Raw genomic sequence first — 23,875 nt, 5'->3', positions numbered from 1 at the left:
GTTTCTGGTTGTAAGTGTAATCTCTCATCATGAACCCACCATCTCAAACTGCTCAGGCAATGGTACTTGTCGTATTTGAAGCTGGACTCTGCTAACAAGTAGTCATAACCCCACATCGGAGTCACATCTCTTGCCAATCATATTTAGTCCAAACACAATAATTTTCCCACTTTTGAAATAATGTCTGGGGGAAGAAAAGAAACACAGCTACATAAATAAAGCTGACATTGAGTCTATCTGCATGTTTGTGCAGGCATCACTCTTGTCCAACACAGAATACAGGCAATATGGCATCTCAGTGTAGTAGTGAGTTTAGGCGAATCATATATTTTTCTAGACTGTATTGTCCATTATGATGTCAGGGGATAACTTTAAAACTGATTGGTTAAAGGTGACAGTCCAACTGGAGCAGCTTAGGGCAGCCTGTGAATTTCTAATGCTGAATACTTCTCATTTTGTCAAATCGCCCCTTCAGTTGCAAATGGCTGCAGTTACTGCTGACTGTTTGTTTTAGTCAATTTGCGTATCTCACAATCAACTGTATGTCACTTGATCTGATGCGTGTAAAGTAAAAATGACCACAATGGAAACGCCAGAAAGCACAGCTAGAATAACATTAATTACTAGAATAATTGAATGTTATGTATGTTTTGAGTTTCTTTAATATAGCTCAAAATCTCATTTTTTATTAACTCATATTATGTAATTGTTACATGAGAGTGGATAAAATATTATGTTACCTGTATTAGTGGATAATGCCTTTATTTATGGAATCTACTATATAGTAAAACACTAAGGTTTATGTGTGTGTCCAGTCCCTATAAGCAATCAGTTTAGCTTTGGTGTGATAAGTCAGTTTGGCTTTAGTGACGCAATCTAAAGTGGAAGTGCAAGTGTGAGATACATGAGGAGGTTTCAAGGTGCAGAAGGCCCACTGAGAGTCGCCTTCTAAGATGGGAAGCATAAAAGCAGACAGGAGGCGAACAAGGCACCGGAAAAATAATGGCAGAGTCTGAGAAGCAGGCTTTACGAGAACATGGTCAACAGAGGGAGAGCCGATCAAGGGAAGTTCAGACACACTAGGATACAGAGGAAAGGTGACGAAGGTAGGTACTGTACGTAGGACAAAAGATATCAAATATTTTTGCATTTATTCTGTTTCCTGTCTTTTACATGGCTCCTTTAGAGATAGCGTGAGAAGTACAGACATCAGGGAGAGGCTCAGAGTAGAGCCATTGACCCTCTGCATTGAAAGGGTCCAATTGAGATAGTTTGGGAGGTTTTAAGGGCATGAACAGCTGGGAGGAGGCCCCAAGGAAGACCCAGGGATTGCTGAGAGGTTTATATCTTCCAGTTGGCCTGGGAACGTATTGGGATCCCTAAGTATGAGTTGGCAAATGTGACTTGGGAAAGAGATTTTTAGGCCACATTGCTAAGACTGTTGCCCCCGCAACTCGGTCTCGGATAAGCGATGCTGCTTGGGGATTGTGAGTGAACAGTGTTTGTAAAGTTCAGCCACAGATTCTCAGTTGGATTGAGATCTTGGCTCTGACTCAGCCAGTCCAGAACATTATCATTGTTGCATTTAAGTTACTCTCGTGTAGCTATGGCTTTGTGCTTGGGATAACTGTCTTGCTAGAAAACAAATCTTCCTCTGAGGTGCCAGTTTCTTATTGATTGCGTCTGATTTTTCCTCCAGGATTTTCTCATATTTTGCTGCACTCATTTTATCTTCTGTAGCTTCAGAACTCTTTTAGGACCTGCTGTAGGGAAGCATCCTTGCAGCATGATGCTACCATCACACTGCTTCACAGTGGGGATGGTGTGTCTGTGATAATCTGAAGTGTTCAAACATGATGATGAGTCTAATAACCTCATTAAACCATTGAATCTTTATCCAACTGGAAATCTGTAGCCTAAACCTCATGAGCATTTTTTTATTTAACAGTGGCTTTCTCTTTGTCACTCTCCCACAAAGCTGTGACTATGAAGCACCCAGGCAACAGTTTCTAGTCTCTTCCACGGTAGCTGGTATCTCCTTTAGAGTTTTCATAGATCTCTTTGTGGCCTCCCTCAATATTCTTCTTCTTGCACCAGGACTCTAGGCACATTTACAGCTGTGCTGTACTCTTTCCACTTCTTACTGAGGGATTTAATTGGTTAATCAGTGACTTAGATAGATTCTTGTCTCCATCGCACAACTTTTCACCATGTTGTTTTGAGTGTTTTTTTTATCATATCTGCCACCAAGGCTTTAACGGCCTCTTCATTTTCTACTTATTTATGCACATCACATGTGTTACTGCTGCTGGGACTGAATAAAGCAAACTTTTCACAGAATTAGATTTTCTTGCAGAATATTCAAAACTTATTTACAGCTCAAATAGACTTTCTCTGCTTTGCTTGTACAGTACCTACAAAAAAATATTCATTTCTTGGAAGTTTTCTGTTTTAATAGTATACAACACTGAATCACAGTGGATTGAATTTGGCTTTTTTGTCACGGATCAACGTGAAACGGACTTCTGTGAAGTGGTCTAAAATAATGAAATGTAAAATCCACTCTAATCACCTTTAATATGTCATCCCTAGGTCATCACTGGCACAGCCAATTGATTTTAGAGGTTTCATAATTATTTCAGTGGAGATCACCTGTCTGCGTTTCAACTGATTGTAGGATTAATCCACCTTATCTGGAAGGTCCAAATTATGGTGAGTCAATATGGTGGCCTAACCTACAAAATGAAGACAAAAAAAACAAAACACTCAAAACAACATGGTGAAAAGTTGTGCGATGGAGACAAGAATCTATCTAAGTCACTGATTAACCAATTAAATCCCTCAGTAAGAAGTGGAAAGAGTACAGCACAGCTGTAAATGTGCCTAGAGTCCTGGTGCAAGAAGAAGAATATTGAGGGAGGCCACAAAGAGATCTATGAAAACTCTAAAGGAGATACCAGCTACCGTGGAAGAGACTAGAAACTGTTGCCTGGGTGCTTCATAGTCACAGCTTTGTGGGAGAGTGACAAAGAGAAAGCCACTGTTAAATAAAAAAATGCTCATGAGGTTTAGGCTACAGATTTCCAGTTGGATAAAGATTCAATGGTTTAATGAGGTTATTAGACTCATCATCATGTTTGAACACTCCAGATTATCACAGACCCACCATCCCCACTGTGAAGCAGTGTGATGGTAACATCATGCTGCAAGGATGCTTCCCTACAGCAGGTCCTAAAAGAGTTCTGAAGCTACAGAAGATAAAATGAGTGCAGCAAAATATGAGAAAATCCTGGAGGAAAAATCAGACGCAATCAATAAGAAACTGGCACCTCAGAGGAAGATTTGTTTTCTAGCAAGACAGTTATCCCAAGCACAAAGCCATAGCTACACGAGAGTAACTTAAATGCAACAATGATAATGTTCTGGACTGGCTGAGTCAGAGCCAAGATCTCAATCCAACTGAGAATCTGTGGCTGAACTTTACAAACACTGTTCACTCACAATCCCCAAGCAGCATCGCTTATCTGAGACCGAGTTGCGGGGGCAACAGTCTTAGCAATGTGGCCTAAAAATCTCTTTCCCAAGTCACATTTACCAACTCATACTCATACTCATACTTAGGGATCCCAATATGTTCCCAGGCCAAATGGAAGATATAAACCTCTCAGCAATCCCTGGGTCTTCCTTGGGGCCTCCTCCCAGCTGTTCATGCCCTTAAAACCTCCCAAACTATCTCAATTGGACCCTTTCAATGCAGAGGGTCAATGGCTCTACTCTGAGCCTCTCCCTGATGTCTGTGCTTCTCACGCTATCTCTAAAGGAGAGCCCAACCACCCGTGGAGAAAGCTCATTTCATCCACTTGTAACCGCAATGTCATTTTTTTGGCCATTACCCAAAGCTCATGACCATAGATAAAGGTAGTGGTGTAGATCGACTGCTAAATTGAGACCATGGCTCAGCTCCTTCTTCACCACTATGGATCGGTATAGGGACCACATAACTGTGTTGCTGCACCTCTCCGTCTGTCAGTCTCTCCATCCCTTTTCCCGTCATTCATGAACCAGACCCTGAGGTACTTAAACTCCTCTACGTGAAGCAGTAACTTACCCTTCACTTGAAGAAGACAGTCCACATTTTTTCCTACTTAGGACCATGGCCTCAGATTTGGAGATCCTGATCCACATCCCGCTTCGTTTCACACTTGGTTGCAAAACACCCAAATGTTCACTGGAGTTCACAGCCTGATGAAGTCAACAGCACCACGTTGCCTGCAAAAAGCAGTTACACCATTCTAAGGCCACTGAACTGGACACTATGTAACCTGACAGACCTTTAACAGATTTGCAAAGAAGAAAAAATGGTAACATCCAGCTTTGCAAGACCTGTGCACACATAATTAAGGCTGTTGTGGCTGCCAAAGGGGCATTTACTAAATACTGACTTCAAGGGACAAATACTTATGTGCTATCATTTTGTGTTTTAAGTTTGTAATTAATTTACACTATTCTGCACAGATCCGTTTTCACCCAGTGACGTGCGGTGAGGTTCATGGCTGGTGAGGCACGGACTTATTCAGAGTCAGATTTACAAATATATGAACCCAAAAGAGTAGCTTATTCACCATTCAATTGGTAGCCTGCACATTGACTACTGGTTATGTTTCATATCTCATCAGTGTTCTTTACACACACATAGGTGAGGTACATATTTGGCTAAGAAAGAACGTTACATTTATAGCAGCGAGAGTGAGTGGGAAGAGCTCATTTGCTTGGCACCCTCCATGTGTTCTAAATTTGCCGTTGCAATTCCACAATTCATACTCATTCAATACAAATGAAAGTATACAGTGGTCTACAAAGAAAACGGATTTCAATTTTGACCTTAATTGAAATATTTTGTTGTTTTTAAAAGCTTTTAATTCTGATGCTTTAATCAATTTTAATACAGACTGTTCAACAAAAGGATAACAAGAAAAAAAGGAATATTTTATTTAAGGTCAAAATTTAGTGATTAAATTTTGGATTTTTCTTTTCTCAGTCTGATCCCATTTTTTATAAAATTAAAAAGTGTTTACGGTCTTACCTTTATTTGTAAATGAAGTCCATGCACCTATCCTTCTCCATAAAAATCTCCAGCACTTTCTTGTAAAAGTCCTCCTTATTTTCCTTTAGTTTTAAAAGTCAATCTTCCATTTTGGAAGTCAGTTGGAACAAAAAATAAAAATAAACGGACCGCTGCAGTGCACTGAACTTTCTGATATCACAAACTTATTGGCGCCTCTGCGTTGAAGAACCTTTTGGGTTCACATGCGCCCCCTTCAGTGTGGCACGGTACTGTCTGCCTCACCTTGTGCCTTTTCACTGTGGTTTAATGTCTGATCAGAAAGACTAAATATGTCACACACATTCATTAGAGATATTAGCCTGACTGTGGAAAGTCAGGGTGTATAATAAACGTGTCTCAAACATTATATTGGCAACATACAGAGAGACAGCAACAGGCACACTCCAATTGCATGCATCAACCCAGTGTGTGAGGGAGAGCGCAGTCCAAGGTGAGGTGAGGTGAGGCTCGTCGCTGCCGCACCTTGCGTTTCTTCCCTGTATTTGAACAGGAAATGCGCAAATTCATTTTGACTATAAAAATGATCAAAATAATTGGAATCATACAGAAAACAAATTTGTAGCACAGACCAGTGGACACATTTATTTTATGTTATCATTGTTAGTTTTTTTACTTTTCATGATGACTGCCTCCCTTGCCCGTACGTCCCTGTTTTCACCTTGACATTAAACTCATTTTCTGTTGTTCAGTGTCAGAAAAGCCAAATTAAATATCAATAAAATGTGAAAACGTGCAAGGGGGTGAATAAGCACTGTAAATTAACTTCATATATGGTTCTGCTTTCATGGTTAAGCTCTATTCCTTTTTAGTTATTGCACAGGCCTGATGTAAATGATTTAATTGGACTTGGCAACAATATCAAAAAAGAAAATCCCAGATGTCATGAGGTGGAAAGTGCTACACAAAAAAAAAACAGACAGCAAGAAGGCACTTGTATTTTCTGCCCCATACACAGGAAGATTAGGAAATGCCAATATTTTTTTCTAATAATGTTGTGAAAGGATGACTGTTGCAACAAGTATGTATGACAACTTTAGTTTAATTATATTATATCCATGTATCCTTTTTGTAAAGCAGCTTGATTAAGGATTAGATGGGCAGGGTGCCTCTCTTGGCAGTACTGCAAGGTAGACAGGAACAAACTATTGACGGAATGTCAGCTCCCGACAGATTTCACACTTCAAACGCAACCGGTTTAAACTGACTGATTAATCGAACAAGCACTTCTTTAAGGATTGTGAGGAAAACTGGAGTAACCAGAAAGAAAAACAAACAAACAAAAGTAAAGATGTGTTAGAAGTTACATAAGACGTCTCCTGCAGCAAGTGGAGATGAGAATTTAATTGTGCAGAGGCTGGAGAACATTATTTCAAAATGAAGTCAATCTAAAAGCGTCCGTTTAGAATGATGAACAGAAAGTCCGGCAAGGATTACCAACAAGAACTGTCTGTAAACTCCAGAGATGTGGTATTACTGGGGAGAATCATCTTCTATTGGCAAGCAATCTGATTGACTCTGATTGCAGGTTTAATAGTAATGATTTTATTTTTAGAACAGATAATGGTGTTAGAGCCAGTCTTAGGAAGTCAATATTAATGTTAAATCCACATACGTGTCTGCTTAATTTCAATTGAATATCAGTTTCTTGTGGTTACTTAGATTACAGTATATTCTTCACTCCCTTGTAAATTAACTGAAATAAAACTTTCTTAGCTTTGTAATACCATTTTTTTGTCTATTTTTGTGTGAACTGTTTTGCTTTGAATTTTACTAAAACTTTTAAAATGAAGATGCTTGGATTGTGGAATTATTTCAACATACATCACACTATTGCCTGAACTGTTCCATGAAGTAAACTAAAAGCTGAAGAACTTTGGTAATTTTGGACAAACGCAGCTACAAACAGCTATCAACTTTCAAGGCATGTTCCAGCTACCATAGACAATGAAATAACTGAGGATATTGAAAGACTGGAATTTAAACATGGAAAACCAAGAAATCTCATGGCCTAGATGGGGTATCCGTCAATAAGGGCGCGCACATAAAGGCGACTTTCAAAAGGGCGACCTCAATTGGGCGCGGCGAATAAAAGCGCACATAAATAAAAGCGATCTTCAAAAGGGCGACCTTAATTGAGCGCCGAATAAAGGCACGCGCAAATAAAGGCGAGCTTCAAAAGGATGACCTCAATTGAGCGCCGAATAACTGCGCGCATAAATAAAGGAGCGCTTCAAAAGGGTGACGTCAATTGGGTGCAGCGAATAAAGGCAAACGCAACAAAATTACAGAAAATTTATTAGATAAAGGCAATGATTGAACGTATAAAAAGGTGAAAGCAAGAATATTAAAACATCCAATTAATTGATGCATGAACTTCTAACGAACTACTTCTAACGAACTATTTCTAAAGCTCTCTATATTTCGTTGTTTTCAAAATTACAGAAAATTAGATTAAGGCAATGACTGAATGTATAAAAAGGTGAAAGCAAGTTATACTTGAAGCTGTAGATTATGTGCAATGCCACGTAGATATTCGAGATGCGGTCTATTAGCATAATCAAGGACAATTAATTTAATTCGCTCCGAAGGTCATACTTTTGAAGCGCTCCTTTATTTACGCGCGCCTTTATTCGGCGCTCAATTGAGGTTGCCCTTTTGAAGATCGCTTTTATTTATGTGCGCTTTTATTCTCCGTGCCCAATTGAGGTCGCCCTTTTGAAGGTCGCCTTTTTGTGCGCGCCCTTATTGAATAGAACCCCTAGATGGTACTACAGTACTTCGAAGACTATAAAAACATGAGCAGACCCAATAGCGCATCCTTCTCAGAATCTGTTTTAGTGGATTGTGAGGTAGTCCTTAACCTTTTGTGTGGATCAGGGTAGTCCCTGTGCCATTGAACAATACATCAAGGATAATTAATGATCCATGTCCAGTTGTTTAGTTTCAGTATCAAGATAGTGTTTTGAAAAATGCATTAAAGCTTGTTCACCTGAAGATGACATCCCATTTAGACCCAAAACAGAATGCCTATTAAGTAACAAGAGGTCTTGAGGTTAATCACACCTAACAACATTTTCAGATATTTGGGGTAGCTCAAAATCTAGTAAAGGTTTACTTGGAGATTTCTGCAGTCTGTTCAGTACTGATAAGCTGATAGAACTTTAGGTGAACAACTTCCTTGTGATGTTGAGACTTACCGTATATACTTGTGGATAAGTTCTCCTGTGGATAAGTCGGGGCTTGATTTTATCATATAATTTCTGGTATTTTATAATGTTGGTTGTATAAGTCAAATGTGGAAAACTCACAGCTATTAGTCCAAGAGATTATGATATGCCAAAGCCCACCTGAGAGAGTAACCACGGAGAGCACTGCTTTTTTTTCTATGTGGGTGCAGCAATTCGCTGTATCAACGTGTGCTCCTAACCTCCCTCTGTCTCTGTTGTGCCTACGTGACCACACGGTAATACCCAAACTATTCCGAAGCAACGTTTTCACTGATTTGTGTTTTTTTTACCTCACACCCTCATGCACCTTTATCATAAAAGCATCCCTTATCTACGATGGAGCGTTCAATCAGAAGAAAATATTCAGCTGGTTTTAAATTAAAAGTCGTTGAAGTGGTGAAAGAAATTGGTAACTGTGCTGCTGCAACAAAATTTGATGCATCTGAGAAACTGAAGCGAGATTGGAGGAGGTAAGATGATGCAAAAAAAAAAAGTAAGTGTTGCATTTTTGAACGGGCGTATAAGTCAAGGTCTGATTTTATGATCGATTTTTTGGGTTTCAAGGCTCGACTTATACAAGAATATATATGGTAGCTAAATTTTGTTACTCTTGCAATGCATTAAAACAAATGCCTTGTAGTTTCTGTTCTTATTCCTTTTGTCGTTCACTTTGTTGACAAATGACTATCAGTCTTCAATTTCACTGCAAACACTTTATAAATATACTGACAATATTACACTAGTCTTTTTTTTAATCTGGACCTTCACCCAAGGAATGTTTTACAAAGTGAAAATCAAATGCTCTAGAAACTCTTACAGTTAAAATTAGATATTAAAATAATACACCATTCACAAACAACTTAATCAAATTCAGGGTTACAGGGGGTGACATAGTAAAGTTTTTAAAGGAAATTCAGCTCAGTGGTGTCACCCTGTGGGTATCACAGGACTTTGGAGTAGTACACTGCCAAATCTCTCTACTACTGGGCAGTGAGAAAAATGTTTTATAATATTCACCCTCTGTTTTACTTTTAAAAATTAACGGAATTGCTCCAAAGTAAGTCTGTGCATCAACTGAGAGGGCAAACATTGCCACATTTATTTCAAACACTTTACTGATGTCATACTATCATTGTTGATTATTTGGTTGTCAGTGACGTTGTGAATTGTTTCTCATTGTTTCTTTTATCAGACGTATGTGGATACCTTGGGAGATTTCTAGGTTTATGTCCTCAAGTGGAACTCCTATTTGTGAATGCACCCATGCCATATGTAAAGTACATCATGACAAGCAATTTCTTAAAATAAAGGATAATGTTAATTAATTAATTCATTCATTCATTCATTACATTTATATAGCGCTTTTCTCAGTACTCAAAGGGCTAATGTTATTTCTTGTGGTGCTAAGCCGCAGACAGACATTGAAAACTCCTTTCAGCACTCATCTCACTGTTACATGCCTGGCATCAATGGAATTTTATGTAGTGGCTGTAAGAATTTTATGAAATGATGTACTAAATAAAAAAAAATATAATTCAGGTGCTAAATACCAAGAATTTATGATACATAATTTAGTGACCATTTTAATATGATATGGGTTATTAGAAACAGTTAAAAAAATCATGCCTCGGGGGGGAAAAATCTGTTTTAATCTTCAATAACCTTAAACACTTGTGAGTGACAAAATGGGAAGGGGTCAGCAATAATATTACTTACATGTTTCTTGGACTTGAAGTTGTACAGACTGTGGATTTTAGGCAAGTCACGTCCATTTGTATTCTTGTGCTGACTGAATAATGTGTTTTATTTATCAACGGTTATTGTTCCAAATCAAAAGGTTATGGAGGAGATAATGAAGGACTAAATGATATCAGTGTAGAATTGAGCTAGGAATGGCTTTGTCAGTTTAGTTTTTTTTTAATTGTCCAAGAAATAGAGCCTGTTTTGAGTTTTCTAAAGAATGGAGTTGATTTTAGCATCTTATTTGAGATTCTGGGAAATTATAATCCCCAGGAGCGCCACAGTGGTGACTGTTGAACCACAGAGGCCCAAGGAAGGAGTGATGAGGTCCTGTTTCTGAAGTCCACAGTCATTTCAAAAGTCTCCTGAACATGGTGGTTAAGTTTGTTTTGACTACAGTAGGAAGGCCTCCTATTAGCAGACTAGCCACAAACTCAGATAAGACCATTTATCATGGTCTTATCATTATCTATAAACTTCATGAGCTTTACAGTGTGTTCCTTGGAAATGCAGTTCTTTTGTAAAGGCTCACAAGCAGAGGAGATAGCACACGTCCTTGTGGTGCTCGAGTCAGTGTATCTGATACAGTATACTGTATGCTTGCCATTTTTAAATTATTACAGTGATCACTCCTTGATCGCGGGGGTTGTGTTCCAGAACCCCCCGCGAAAGGTGAAAATCCATGAAGTAAAAACCATATGTTTATATGGTTATTTTTATATTGTCATGCTTGGGTCACAGATTTGCACAGAAACACAGGACGTTGTAGAGACAGGAACTTTATTCAAACACTGCAAACAAACATTTGTCTCTTTTTCAAAAGTTTAAACTGTGCTCCATGACAAGACAGAGATGACAGTTCCGTCTCACAATTAAAAGAGTGTAAACATATCTTCCTCTTCAAAGGAGTGCGCGTCAGGAGCAGAGAATTTCAGAGAGAGAGAGAAAAAAGCAAACAATCCAAAACCGATAGGTGCTCTTCAGGCTTTTAAGTATGCAAAGCACCATGGGGGAAGCATATTGCTTGACAAAGCAGCCGCAAGTAAGCCCAGCAAGGAAGGGAGCATTGTGAAGGTAGTCTTTCAGCATTTTTTAGACGAGTGCCCGTATCCTCTAGGGGTGCGAACAGCCCCCCCTGCTCACACCCCCTCCGTCAGGAGCAGAGAATGTCAGAGTAAGAGAGAGAGAAAGAAAAGCAAACAATTAAAAATCAATAGGTGCTATTCGAGCACCTATGAAATCAAGTGGGCAAACCAACTGAGGAAGCATGTACCAGAAATTAAAAGACCCATTGTCCACTGAAACCCACGAACTAGCGAAAAATCCACGATATATATTTAAATATGCATACATATAAAATCCGTGATAGAGTGAAGCCGCGAAAGTCGGAGTGCGATATAGCGAGGGATTACTGTATTTAGTGTGGCACACGGCTGGGGGTGGTACCCAGCCGGGACACCCAAGAGGACCGGAGGAGGGCTCACGCCTCCTCCAGACCACAAGGGGGTGACCGCCCTGGTTGCTTTGGGGGCCACAGGTGCAGAGCTTTGAAGCTCAACCCTGTAGGGGCCCGTGGTCACCGCCAGGGGGCGCCCGGATGCCTTGGCAGCCCTGGACCTCAGCACTTCCTCCACACCAGGAAGTGCTGGGGGGAAGAGGAGCAGGGACACCAGGAGTGCTTCCGGGGATACAGCCGGTACTTCCGCCACACCGGGGCGTGCTGGTGGAAGATTGCCGGAGCACACCTGGAGCACTTCTGGGGGATAAGAAAAGGGGCTGCCTCCCTTCATTCAGGGCTGGAGTCGGGTGAGGAGAAGGACTGAGCTTGGTGGAGAGGAGTGGAGGCGGCCTGAAGAGAAGAAAGGCAGAGAGTGTGAGAGGCCTGGACTCTGGGGGAGTCTTGGGGGTTGTTGTGTGTGCACTTTTTGACATTTGTAAATAGACTGTGAATAAACGTGTGGTGGTGAATTTACCATGTCCACCTGTCTGTGTCCGGGGCCCGTTCCACATTAGCTAACACATTTATCCAAAGCAGCTCACAACATTTAATATATAATTAGTTGTATTTGTTTTGTTTTTCCAAATAAAGCACAAGCAGGTGAAGTGACTTGCTCATGGTCGTATAGTGTTAGTAGCAGGATCTGAACCCACAACTTCAGGATTTGAAGTCAAAATCCTAAACTGTTACGTCACACTCAGTTGAGATGTTGTTAATGCACCTACAGATAGAGTCAAGCACACCCAGATATCAGAGCTTGGCCTGAAAATGGGTTTGGAAAGGTGTTGTTAAAAGAGGAGTGAAAGTCAACAAAAATAATTCTTATGTGTGTCCTGGATGGTCCATTGTCGAAGCATGAAATACAAGGCCTCACTCACCACCTGTTTGCTCTAGAAGAAATGCAGAAGATCCAATTGGTTGTCAGTATTTGCCCTGAGGTCAGCCACTACAAATTTCTCAAACATCCTAATGGCAATGATGTCAGGGGATAGGCCTACACTTATCTAAACCAATGATTTTAGACTTCTTGGGAACATGTACTATTTGTTTTGAATTGGAAGTGCTCATCCCTAAGGACACTGCGGATTTTATCTGAAAATGGACTCGGATGTGAAGCCTTAAGGGATGAAGCAAAATACTAGTGTCACACAAGCGTGATTAAGGGGTAGTACTAATGCTTCTCTTCTTTTTTCATCAGAAAGACTGAAGAACAGGTGAAGTCTCCACTAAAAAACAAGCACACACAAGGAAGACCTTCCGCATTCCACATGACGACTTCAACCCGGTCTCCCTCTGATGACATCATCTCCGTCACATCCTGTCCACGTCATCTCACTTCTGCACCAATTTCCAGTCCATCTGCCATAAAACCAGACCTCTTTCCAGTATCAATGCCGAATGCATATGCTAACTCTTGCAGTGTTGTACAAAAAAACAAATATTCTGGTTCACCTACAGTATATGGGGACGGTTCCCTAACCCTTAATCTATCTCTCTGGTCTCTTTTCATACGAATCAAAGTTCTAGCCAACTCTAAAACCAAATTACCAATTCACAAAGCTCAATACACAAAACAAGAATTAAAGAATGGACTGACTAAATAGGCTTTCCTTAAATTTAAACCACAAAATAGATTAGTTGATTAAATCCAAAAACACGGACAGTCATATTAATGTGATGTTATCTTAAATAGCATTAGCAATTATGATATCACACACAACATTGCTGTTAATCATGTGACCAATAATGGACATTGTTGCTACCAACAAAAAGGTCGTGGAAGAAATGTGGACTTTAAATGTTGCCTCAATGATGTCATTAAGAGAAAAACAAAACAAAAAAAAAACAATAATTATTCAAAAAAATTACACAAAATTGAAAAAAGTGTGCAAAATACTCTTTAAGTTAAATAAGCTTGATTTACAACATTATTAAAGTTGGAAGACAGGTAAGTATGATGCAGTAATTTAAAGACTCGTTAAAAAATATTGCTGTAAAATCTGTGAAAATTCATCAGCACAGATCAGCGTGTCAGTATGGATGGAGAAAAAGAATCAGGCCAAGAAGCGTTTTTGTTTTCTGCCTTTTTAAAATGCTTGCTCTTTGATTGGTGGGAGTGGGAGGGTTTGGGGCGGAGCAGAAGGGTGAAAAAGCTGAGTTGATAAACAAGGCAGAATGGAAAAAAAAATGACTGTTGATAGAATCTAGGCTAGCGTTCATCTTATGAAATCCACAGCAGAACTTGCTTTTTCTTTATATTTTAAAGGTGTAACTGTTGACAGAATCTTGGATGGCCTTCATCTTATGAAATCCAGTTTTTTTATATTTTTAAAATACTCCCAAGTCTTTTTATTGCAAAGTTGAATACACTACAGAAAGTGAATTCTGTTTGATTCTTGACATGGTTTGTGTGGAGAAATGGAATCCTAACCTTTACACAGATCTATTTTTTAATATTAATCATAGTTTTTTTTTTTATTAGTAATCAGTTTTCACTTTGATTATTTGATCTTAAATAGTCCCTGTGATGAACTGGTACCCTCTTCACGACTGTTTACAGGTTTGCCTTCAGTGTTGTGGGGATAGAATCTATCACCCCTAAGCCTGCCTTGAATTAAGTGGGATGAGATTGACTGATTGGCATCCTAAATATAAATTCAAATTGTTTAAAAATATTAGATTTTTATGTTTACTATGAAAAGTATATAAATGCAATTTAAGTTTAATACATTGTTATTCCATAGCTCTCCATGCATCTGCATATTTAGTGACATTCCTTTATTTAACGTTAGGGAGCATTGGTTCCAACATAAACCCCACTTGCAGGGCACAACCACTCATTTATGGCAAATTATAACCTCCAATTAACTCCACAAACATGCCTTTGAGATGTGGAAGACAAATATGTGGTATCCATAAAAAAATTGACACAGGCCACAAAGAGAACTACCAGGTTGGGACTGACATAGTCTCCTGGAGCGGTGAGGAAGTAGCATTAGCAGGTAGACCACTGTGCCACGCTTCTTGCAACACATTTTTAAATATTACATTCTTAACGCATGTACGGTCTTTATGTGACCTTAGAACTCAAGGTGAAGTTAGTGAAGTTTGCTTGAAAGCTTCTAGGTTGATTTGGATTTTACCACTATTTCAAGTTTTCTTGACATTCGTACTGTCCTTTCTATACATTTTGACATATTAGAAGGACTATTACCTGATTATTATTAAGTGTGCTACAATGACTTGGTCATACAGCAGAGCAGACTTATAATTTATTATCAGGATATGTGAACACTTTTACACACCTGTCTATAAGATTTAGGACATGTGTCACTTGCAGAAATTCTTAGATGATTCTGTATTGATAAAGGGGATGACACAGAGGAGAGGAGTCAGGTGGAAAATTTTGCTTCTTGGTGTAGAGAGAACTGTCTGCCTCTTAACATCAGGAAATGACTATTGACTTTCGCTACACCAAAGAGCCTCTATGTTCGGTCACTATTCAAGGAGTGGAAGTAGAGGTGGTCCACTCCTCGAAGTGCTTGGAAATCCACATTAATGACAGGTTGGACTGGTCTTGGAACACAACTATATACGAAAGTGCAGAGCAGGCTTTTCTTCCTTAGGAGACTGCATTCCTTTAATGTGAGTAGTGACATCCTTCACATCTTCTACAACTCTGTGATGGCCAGTGTGATTTTCTACACTGTGGTGTGCTGGGTTGTTAACATCTCTTCACAAGAGGCCCACTGAATCAACAAGCTAATTAAAAGTGCAGGCTCAGTTATGGGACACACTCTGGACTCCCTGGAGGTGGTGGCAAAAGAGAGAATTAAAGTAAAACTGAGAGCCCTTATGAACAATGCTGCACATCCCGTCCCTGCCACATTAACACTAAGTACTTTCAGACAACAAATTATTCAGCAGAAGTATGTCAAGAAACACTACTGGGGTTTCTTTATAATATGCATGCATAACGCCTCACTTTGACTGGACTTGCTTTATAGTCATTCCAGTGTGTATTCAGACCAAAGTGTCTGTCTGTCTAACTATCTATCTCTGTGTCTCCAATAATATTTTATTAATCAAATTGCTGCATGTTTGGTGCATGCTAGCTTGTTTGAAACACAGTAGGTATCAATAAACAGCAACTTTTCTCAATTTCACTTGCTTGTACGTATATAAGATAACTCTGTCCCTTTAACACTCTGGCAAATAGACTATCTTTCACCCACTCATTTCCCAAACCTTTCCCTTACCTATGTAAAAAAACAGCAGCTCAAACAATTAATGGATTTATATGGCACAGAAGTGGTTATAAAAAACAAATCAGTGATCACAGAATTCTTTGTATCTAGGATAAAGTATTGTAGGTTGCAGAGTGATCCTCATTTCTTAGTGTATCCTTACTTAATCATACTTTATGCACAATAGGATAGTTTCAACAACTATTTGGAGAGATTTATCTTGTGTTTAAAACTATTGGTCTGTTATAATCTCTTAAATCCTACTGTGAATATGATCTGTGGGGCAAGGATGTTGGACACCTTTCAGTTCTCTTTGGCCCTGCATCTACAAGTTTGACATTTCTTTGCAATATTCAGGATGTTCAGTTAGCACTGGTTATTGCACTTATTTTTAGTGGTGTTTCTGTATTAAAGGTCAGTGGGGCAGAGCCACACCAGATGTTGTGCAAAATAAATAATAAGGAATTTAACATATTATTAAATTGGTCACAGAATCCTTTATCTTTGTCATCATATGCTGCTAATTTAGAAAATATTGCTTTTTGTAGCACGTGAAACTGTCTTTGTGCTAAGTGCTGTAAATTTGCTTCCTAGCTTACCGTCAGGTTTGTATGCACATGTGCAACCTAAGCTTTGCCATTTCCATATATCCCATGACTGGACATGAAGGATGCATCCCTTTATTCTTAAATTAAGATAAGGATCACCTTTAAAAAAAATGCTTGTTTGTACTTTCAGTTTGAGTTTATCCTAGTTAAGGCTGTGCAGCACAAGCCAGCAAATGGTATGAAAAGTCTAACATCTTTGGCTTCCCAATCAGAATGGAGCTGAGGTGGCAAATTTCAAATAGTGACCAAGGAAAGCCTTAGATCTGCTCCTTCAGCTTCATGGAAAAGATGCCAGTAGTATGCTGCCCCTGTTTAAAACAAGTACTGAGATGCACTGTGCAGCAAACACCTGACCACATACTGTTTAGTGCTACCAATGGACAAGCCCAGAGCCCTGAGTTCATGTTGTGCAGTGTGTGTTGTCTGTGTGTCCTTTGTTATTGTGGCTTCTCCGTTTTCAACTGTTGTGGTGTGAAATTTTCCAAGGGGAGAACAACCAGTCCTTTGTAATTTTACGACAGGATTGGGGGAAGTGCTTGAAACAAGTATGGCAAATGTCTCTCTGCAGGGCTCTCTCAGTCCACCCTCACAGGAAAGCCAGACTGCCTTCCTGGCAAGCTTCACCTTAACACATGGTTTGGAGGGCAGGTGTGAAGGTATTCTCTGCCCCATTGGTCTGCAGTATGGCTGTTTGGAACTGGCTTGTACCAGGAGCCTTTAAGTACCATGATGCCCTATTGGCTGTAGGGGTTGGACAGAAAACCTATACATTTTCTTGCTTTACCCCTCCCTATCTCTCTCTCTCTTACCAAACTGATGAAAGACCATCTCACACAATGAACTGAAAAGGACAGCAAAATGAAGAGCACAGCTTGTCAGCCATATTTAGGCAGCTGACCAAAAATGATGACTTAACTAGAGACATTTTAAGTAACTAACAAGTCTGTGTGTCCTGCCTGAAACTACACATCAACATTTATCAGGTTGTATGGTTGCCAATATTCAAATGTACTTTGCATATTGTTATTATTTATGAATATTACCAATAAGACATTGCTTAAATTGTAACTTAACTCCTGCTTGTCTTTTACTACACCTAATTGCTTGAAGTTATAAATGTAGAAGGGAAGGTGGGGAGAAGTTATATGGTACAATATCTTATAAACAGTGGTAAGTCTGGGAGATTTGAGGTATTCTGACAAAGGCTACATATTAATAATACAAAAGGGGAAAGTAGAGTAAAATATTACTCTACCAAGACAAAACACATTTCAGACTCACTCCTTTCTAAATTTGAGGTGGTGTTGTTTCAGTTTAAGTAGTTCATAAGCAATATACAGTATATTCTGCACTGAAAAAAGTATAACACTGATGTTGTTCATTCAACGTATATTTTCTCTTTCAAGCAACTTAAGATTAGTCATTTAGTGTTGTAGCTTGAAATATTCAGTTTCAGATCTCAATCAAAGTAAAAAAATTTGTTTGTACCAAAGTAAGTTATGGTGGAGGGAATAAACATAAAAATCCTATTTCAGTTAACCTAATATTTTAGGTTGTTCATGTGCTGCGTGGGAGGGGCTGTTTGTATATTCTTCCGGTCGAACTTTCCAGCGTGCTGGCTTTCCAACTGCCAAAAAAGAAGAACACTTTCCCGAGTGGAGTGGACATGGCAATACAGGTCTGGTCATTTTCAGCAGGAGACTTTTATAATGGAGGATTTCTATTAAGTAACCTTGTTTCTCAACTGTTCATTTTAAGTATAAGAACTCGTAATAAAACATACTTTCAAGAAAACTATAGAAACATTTAATAATTTTTTGTTGTATATTTAAGGTTTACAATGCAACATGCTTGTGTATTTTCACTAGATTTTAAAAAGTACAGCATTGGAATGTTTTATGTTCATAATATTTCTAATAGCATAAAAACAGGTTACGACCAATAAAACATTTAAAATTGTAACAACTTAAAAAATAGATCTACTTCAGTATAAAACAAGTGGATTACACCCAATCACACTAAATGATTTGCCTCAACTTAATAATTGTGGGTTCAATAAGATACAAAGAATTATATTGGTTCAGATTGAAAATATTAAGTGTGAATCATTACCTTAATTATTTTAAGTTGAATGGAGGTTATACTTGTTTCAGTGTGGGGTAGCAGGTGGTTGTCAGGCTCTCTGTTTGGAGTAGTGATAATAATATTTTATCTAGACTAAAGAAAATGCTGCATTTATTTCTTAATACTTAATGCATTATAAACACTGTAAATGCATATTACATTAAAAATTATATTTAAATTAAAAAAAAAATATGTATATTTTCAATAAAAAAACTGTTAACTTCAAGAGACTGAACTACTGTAACCGCAATAAAATTAGTTTGGAGATTTCTGGATCCAAAATTGTCACTTGTAGACATATATGGATTTTCCTGTCAGTAAGGCCATTTGTGTTTTGTGTTTATGCCAAATGGTGCAGAAAACTGAACTTTGCACTAATGTGATGTAGTAAAGAAAACTGTAAAAAAAGCAAGTCAACAGAACTCAAAAAAGACTATGTGAAATGTCACAGCTGGGCATCACCAATGAGCCTTCCTCACAAGGTATACGAATCTAACACCAGGTAGTTGTCAGACAACACTTTTATATGCTCCAGACCTGAAGAGGTGAAATTGGAGCTGAGGTCTTTTTCCTGGTCTTTTGTTGCATTCCATTTGAAGTGGAAAGTCTGAATTTCCGAGTTCCTAGTCAGAATATTCAACTGGAACACTCCCTTATATCGGATTTCCAACTCAGAAACTTGGGGCTGGTCTGTCAAGTTTGTTTGAGTTCAGATCATGACATCAACCCAAAATGGTGACATACACCACAACTTTTAGTGAAAGCTATAGCATTATAATGTGTATTAACAGTTTTGTCTACTTGTATCTCATTAAATCAGTTGTACACACAGTACTGCTATGGAAGCGCTGAATATTATTTAAGGTGTTGTTATCAACTGTTGTTTATTACAAAGGAGCAAGCACCACAAAGGTTTTCCTGGACTTGTACATATTAGTTCTCCAAATGTTTTACTGGAACACAATCAACTCTGGTGTGACATCATTCCCAGCTCCGACATCCCATATCCAGGGTAATGGAATGCAGCAATAGTCTACGTGGGTGGAAGGGGAGTAGACAATCAGGTAAGTGGTGGTGTCACATTCCAACCTTTCCCCTGCGTATCATTTAAAATGGGTCCCAATAAAAGTCATGTCAAACTCATGCATTTGACAATGCATTTACAACTTTTTCTAACAAGATCTACAGTATATATAGAACTAATGTCCAACTAAAACAATGACCTTATGTTTTACTGAAGTTTTTAGTCAGGATTTTACGTAAAGTAATATCCTAGTGCTGTTCTTCTTGGGAATGGAAGGGAGTACAATCCCAATGGTCAAACACTGACAAAGAAAACATTTCCTAATCCATTCACAGGTGGTTTCTGATTCTTTTTCTTACTGGCTAATGTTACTTTTTATGATACTGAACATGTGACACTATCCATAAAACCTGGGATCCATTCAGGTCCAATGCTAAAATGGCCTGTTATTACCTATGGCCTATCTATTATTTTTCAATGTCGTCCTTGGGATTTCTTATCATAGTACAATTTTTATTTGACTTATTTTCTCTTTCCGTCCTGGTTAGGTTTTGATGAATCAAATCTAAATGTCTTCTTAATTTGTTTTCATACACCATTTCTGTTGCTAATAAATATCTCGTTGGCTATGTTGGTGTTCTATAACCAAAACCAATGTTGCTATCAAAGTACTGACACACTTTCCTGTCACATTTTTTTTGTTGTTTTCTCTGTTCTGGTAATCTATTGCTTGAAGATTGTTAAAGTGATAATATTGCAAGTAAGCTATCATTCATACTAATAAAGTTTTCAAATGCTGTCTTGACAAATTATGTTCCATTAGTGGAAAAACATTTTTCCAATACAGCAGGGTTATTAAAACATATGCATCAACAGATGATTATACAGATTAATAAAAAAAAAACAGATACACTTTCATAGATAGTGAATGTGGGCCAGTAATGATAAACTTTTGTTTGATAAAAGGGCATGAAATCTCTTCTGTGCTTTGACAGGTTGATCCAGTAAATGAAGTGTGGCTGCTTGTTTTACCAAAATAATAATCGGAATCAGAAAAAAAAATCCTGCTGGATATCTCTACTGATATGGACTGGGTAATGTGTTAGGAATGAAAGGATGCCACATCGTTTGATGGAAATTAAAATTATCAACCTACAGAGGGCTGAATTCAAAGACACCCCGAAAATCAAAGTGAAAAAATGATGCGACAGGCTAGTCCATTTTGCTGAAATTTCATTGCAGCAACTCAGAATCATACAGTAGATTGTATGGCCCTCACGTGCTTGTATGCATGCCTTGACAACGTTGGGGTGTGCTTCTAATGAGACGATGGATGGTGTCCAAGGGGATCTCCTCACAGATCTGGACCAGGGCATTACTGAGCTCCTGGGCAGTCTGACGTGCAACCTGGCAGCATCGGATGGACCGAAACATAATGTCCCAGAGGTGTTCTATTGGATTTAGGTCAGGTGAGCGTGGGGGCCAGTTGATAGTATCAATTCCTTCATCCTCCAGGAACTGCCTGCATACTCTCGCCACATGAGGCCGGGCATTGTTGTGCACCAGTAGGAACCCAGGACCCACTGCACCAGCATAGGGTCTGACAATGGGTCCAAGGATTTCATCCCAATACCTAATGGCAGTCAAGGTGCCGTTGTCTAATCTGCAGAGGTCAGTACGTCCCTCCATGGATATGCCTCCCCAGACCATCACTGACCCACCACAAAACCGGCCATGCTGAACGATGTTACAGACAGCATAACGTTCTCCACAGCTTCTCCAGACCCTTTCACATCTCTCACATGTGATCAAGGTGAACCTGCTTTCATCTGTGAAAAGTACAGGGCGCCAGTGGTGGACCTACCAATTCTGGTATTCTATGGCCAATGTCAATCGAGCTCCATGGTGCCAAGCAGTGAGCACAGGGCCCACTAGAGGATGTTGGGCCCTCAGGTCACCCTCATGAAGTCTGTTTCTGATTGTTTGGTCAGAAACATTCACACCAGTGGTCTGCTGGAGGTCATTTTGTAGGGCTCTGGCAGTGTTCATCCTGTTCCTCCTTGCCCAAAGGAGCAGATACCGGTTCTGTTGATGGGTTAAGGGCCTTCTATGGCCCTGTCCAGCTCCCAAAGCAGCTGAAATTGATTAACAACCCCCTCTACTACTTAACTGACCAGATCAATATCCCAGAAGTTTTCATAGACTTGATGCTATACTCTAATTAAAAAGTGTTCCTTTAATTTTTTTGAACAGTTTATACTGTATCTGGAAACTCAGGCAACTGACCATAGTGTATTGGCTGATGATGTCATGGCATCACCACTTCCTGGAGACACGTAATGGCAACAAATACAGGGGTTCTTCTCAGTGGTGGGTGAAAATCGAGCTGCAAAATAATGTCTTATGAGCAATGTATTCCCCAACTTGATCTTCTTTCTCTTTTTTTTTCTTTTTCAAATCACTGTGGCTGCCTTTAAAACAGCAAATACTACTGGACTTCTTGTACTTCTCTGACCTGTGCTGCCTGACCTTGACTGGAGAAACCTTGAACCACGTTTGCAAAAACTATTAAAACAACAACAGGCTGTCCTCATTTTAATGCAGACGAGGACCTTCAAACATTATCACTAAATTGGAAAGTTCAGGATGGTCAAGGGCATAGCCAATTGCTCCAGCTTCCATAGTCAGAAACAGCAGGGAATTTCACATACTACAAAAAGCTTTATTTTTCTAGATAAATAATCTCACTAAGCATATGATAGAATCTTTTAAAATTCTTTATGATAATAAAGATGAAGGTGGTTATAAACATTTTAACGATAAATTACTTGACAAAGCCTATTACTTATCTTTCACAACAACTGGTGAGGCAGTGCCCTATGCCAACTGATGTGCAATTGAGAGCTTAAATGTTTAGCACAGAAAAGTGAGAAAGAAAATTAATGTCCATAAAGTGTTATTAATGATACTCCAAAGGGAATGCAACCTACCATGTACAGTTAGTGAAAAAGAAATCTACAGTATATTGCACTCTTGGAGTTCTCCTCATATTTCAAGACTTTCTCTCTCTCTTCTCCAATAACTGTTGAAGTTCTTAGCACAATATTATTAATAGCATACCATCAAAATGTTTCCAAATAATTCTCTTTCTTCTTTATGTTTAATTCAAAATATTACAGCAAGGATAATAATTACTAGGAAGTACAGCTATGTAACTATGTAAGTTTAGTTCTGAAATCTCTACATTTGTTTCCAGTTAAGTTTAGAGTTCATCTCCAAATCTTTCTTTTTAATATATAAATTTGTGAACAGCTTTACTTCCTTTACCTTATTACTTTGGACATCCAGCTTGAATATCCTGTATTTACTGATAAGCAGAGGCTTGTAGTTTGTCAGTCAGAAGCACAGTGTAGATCCTCCACAATCTGAGCCTTTGCTGGACAGTGGTTGGAGTCCTTTTAAAGGTTTATTGTTGGGAGAAAGATGGTGTAGAGATACATGGAGTAGGCTACAGGTTCATGAGTTATCTTCCTGGTCAGCGACTTCGGAGCTACAGATGAAAAAGATGGCTATCTTAGTCTGTCTCATTCTCTTTTTCCTCTCAGTGCCCTGAATTGGCACTTGATATTAATGACACATACTATAGATCTATGTAGCTTTCCTGACTTTGAAATATTACTTATATATGAAAACATGTTTGCATATATAAATAATTTTATGCATTACATGTGTATATATAAATATGTATATATATGTTTTGGTGTTCTCCCCGTGTCTGCGTGGGTTTCCTCCAGGTGCTCCGGTTTCCTCCCACAGTCCAAAGACATGCAGGTTAGGTGGATTGGCGATTCTAAATTGGCCCTAGTGTGTGCTTGGTGTGTGGGTGTGTTTGTGTGTGTCCTGCGGTGGGTTGGCACCCTGCCCGGGATTGGTTCCTGCCTTGTGCCCTGTGTTAGCTGGGATTGGCTCCAGCAGACCCCTGTGACCCTGTGTTCGGATTCAGCGGGTTGGAAAATGGATGGATGGATGGATGTTTTGGTTGAGGGAAGAACAGAAAGTTTTACAAAGAAATGTTGGGGTGCCTATCCGTTCGTCCCTGTTTAATTAAAATGAAAATAATTTAAACAAAAGTTTTGGGAGCAAAATAAAACCAAACAAACGAGCCGTCAGTCTTTGTAGTGTGTTTTGTCAGGCACCAGGTAGGAGCTGCGTCCTGCCGTGTGCTCTGTTCTCAGTATGATGCCTCCTTCCAGTGGCCTCTGGATTGGAGGGCTGGAGTCAG

At 39.0% G+C, this 23,875-nt stretch overlaps 1 long non-coding RNA gene across 1 annotated transcript; it reads right to left on the bottom strand.

Annotated features, from left to right (window-relative positions):
- Positions 1–2,546: 2,546 nt before the first annotated feature.
- Positions 2,547–23,051, bottom strand: LOC127529746 (uncharacterized). Its single transcript, XR_007936337.1, has 3 exons — positions 22,921–23,051; positions 4,109–4,242; positions 2,547–2,735 (listed from the first exon to the last, which is right to left on the bottom strand). It is a non-coding gene; the product is annotated as an uncharacterized LOC127529746 (long non-coding RNA).
- Between the last annotated feature and the right edge of the window lie 824 nt (positions 23,052–23,875).

The sequence above is a fragment of the Erpetoichthys calabaricus genome, chromosome 12 (genome assembly GCF_900747795.2).
Source record: "Erpetoichthys calabaricus chromosome 12, fErpCal1.3, whole genome shotgun sequence".
In the NCBI taxonomy this organism is placed as follows: domain Eukaryota; kingdom Metazoa; phylum Chordata; class Cladistia; order Polypteriformes; family Polypteridae; genus Erpetoichthys; species Erpetoichthys calabaricus.
This window is presented reverse-complemented; position numbering and strand designations above follow the sequence as displayed.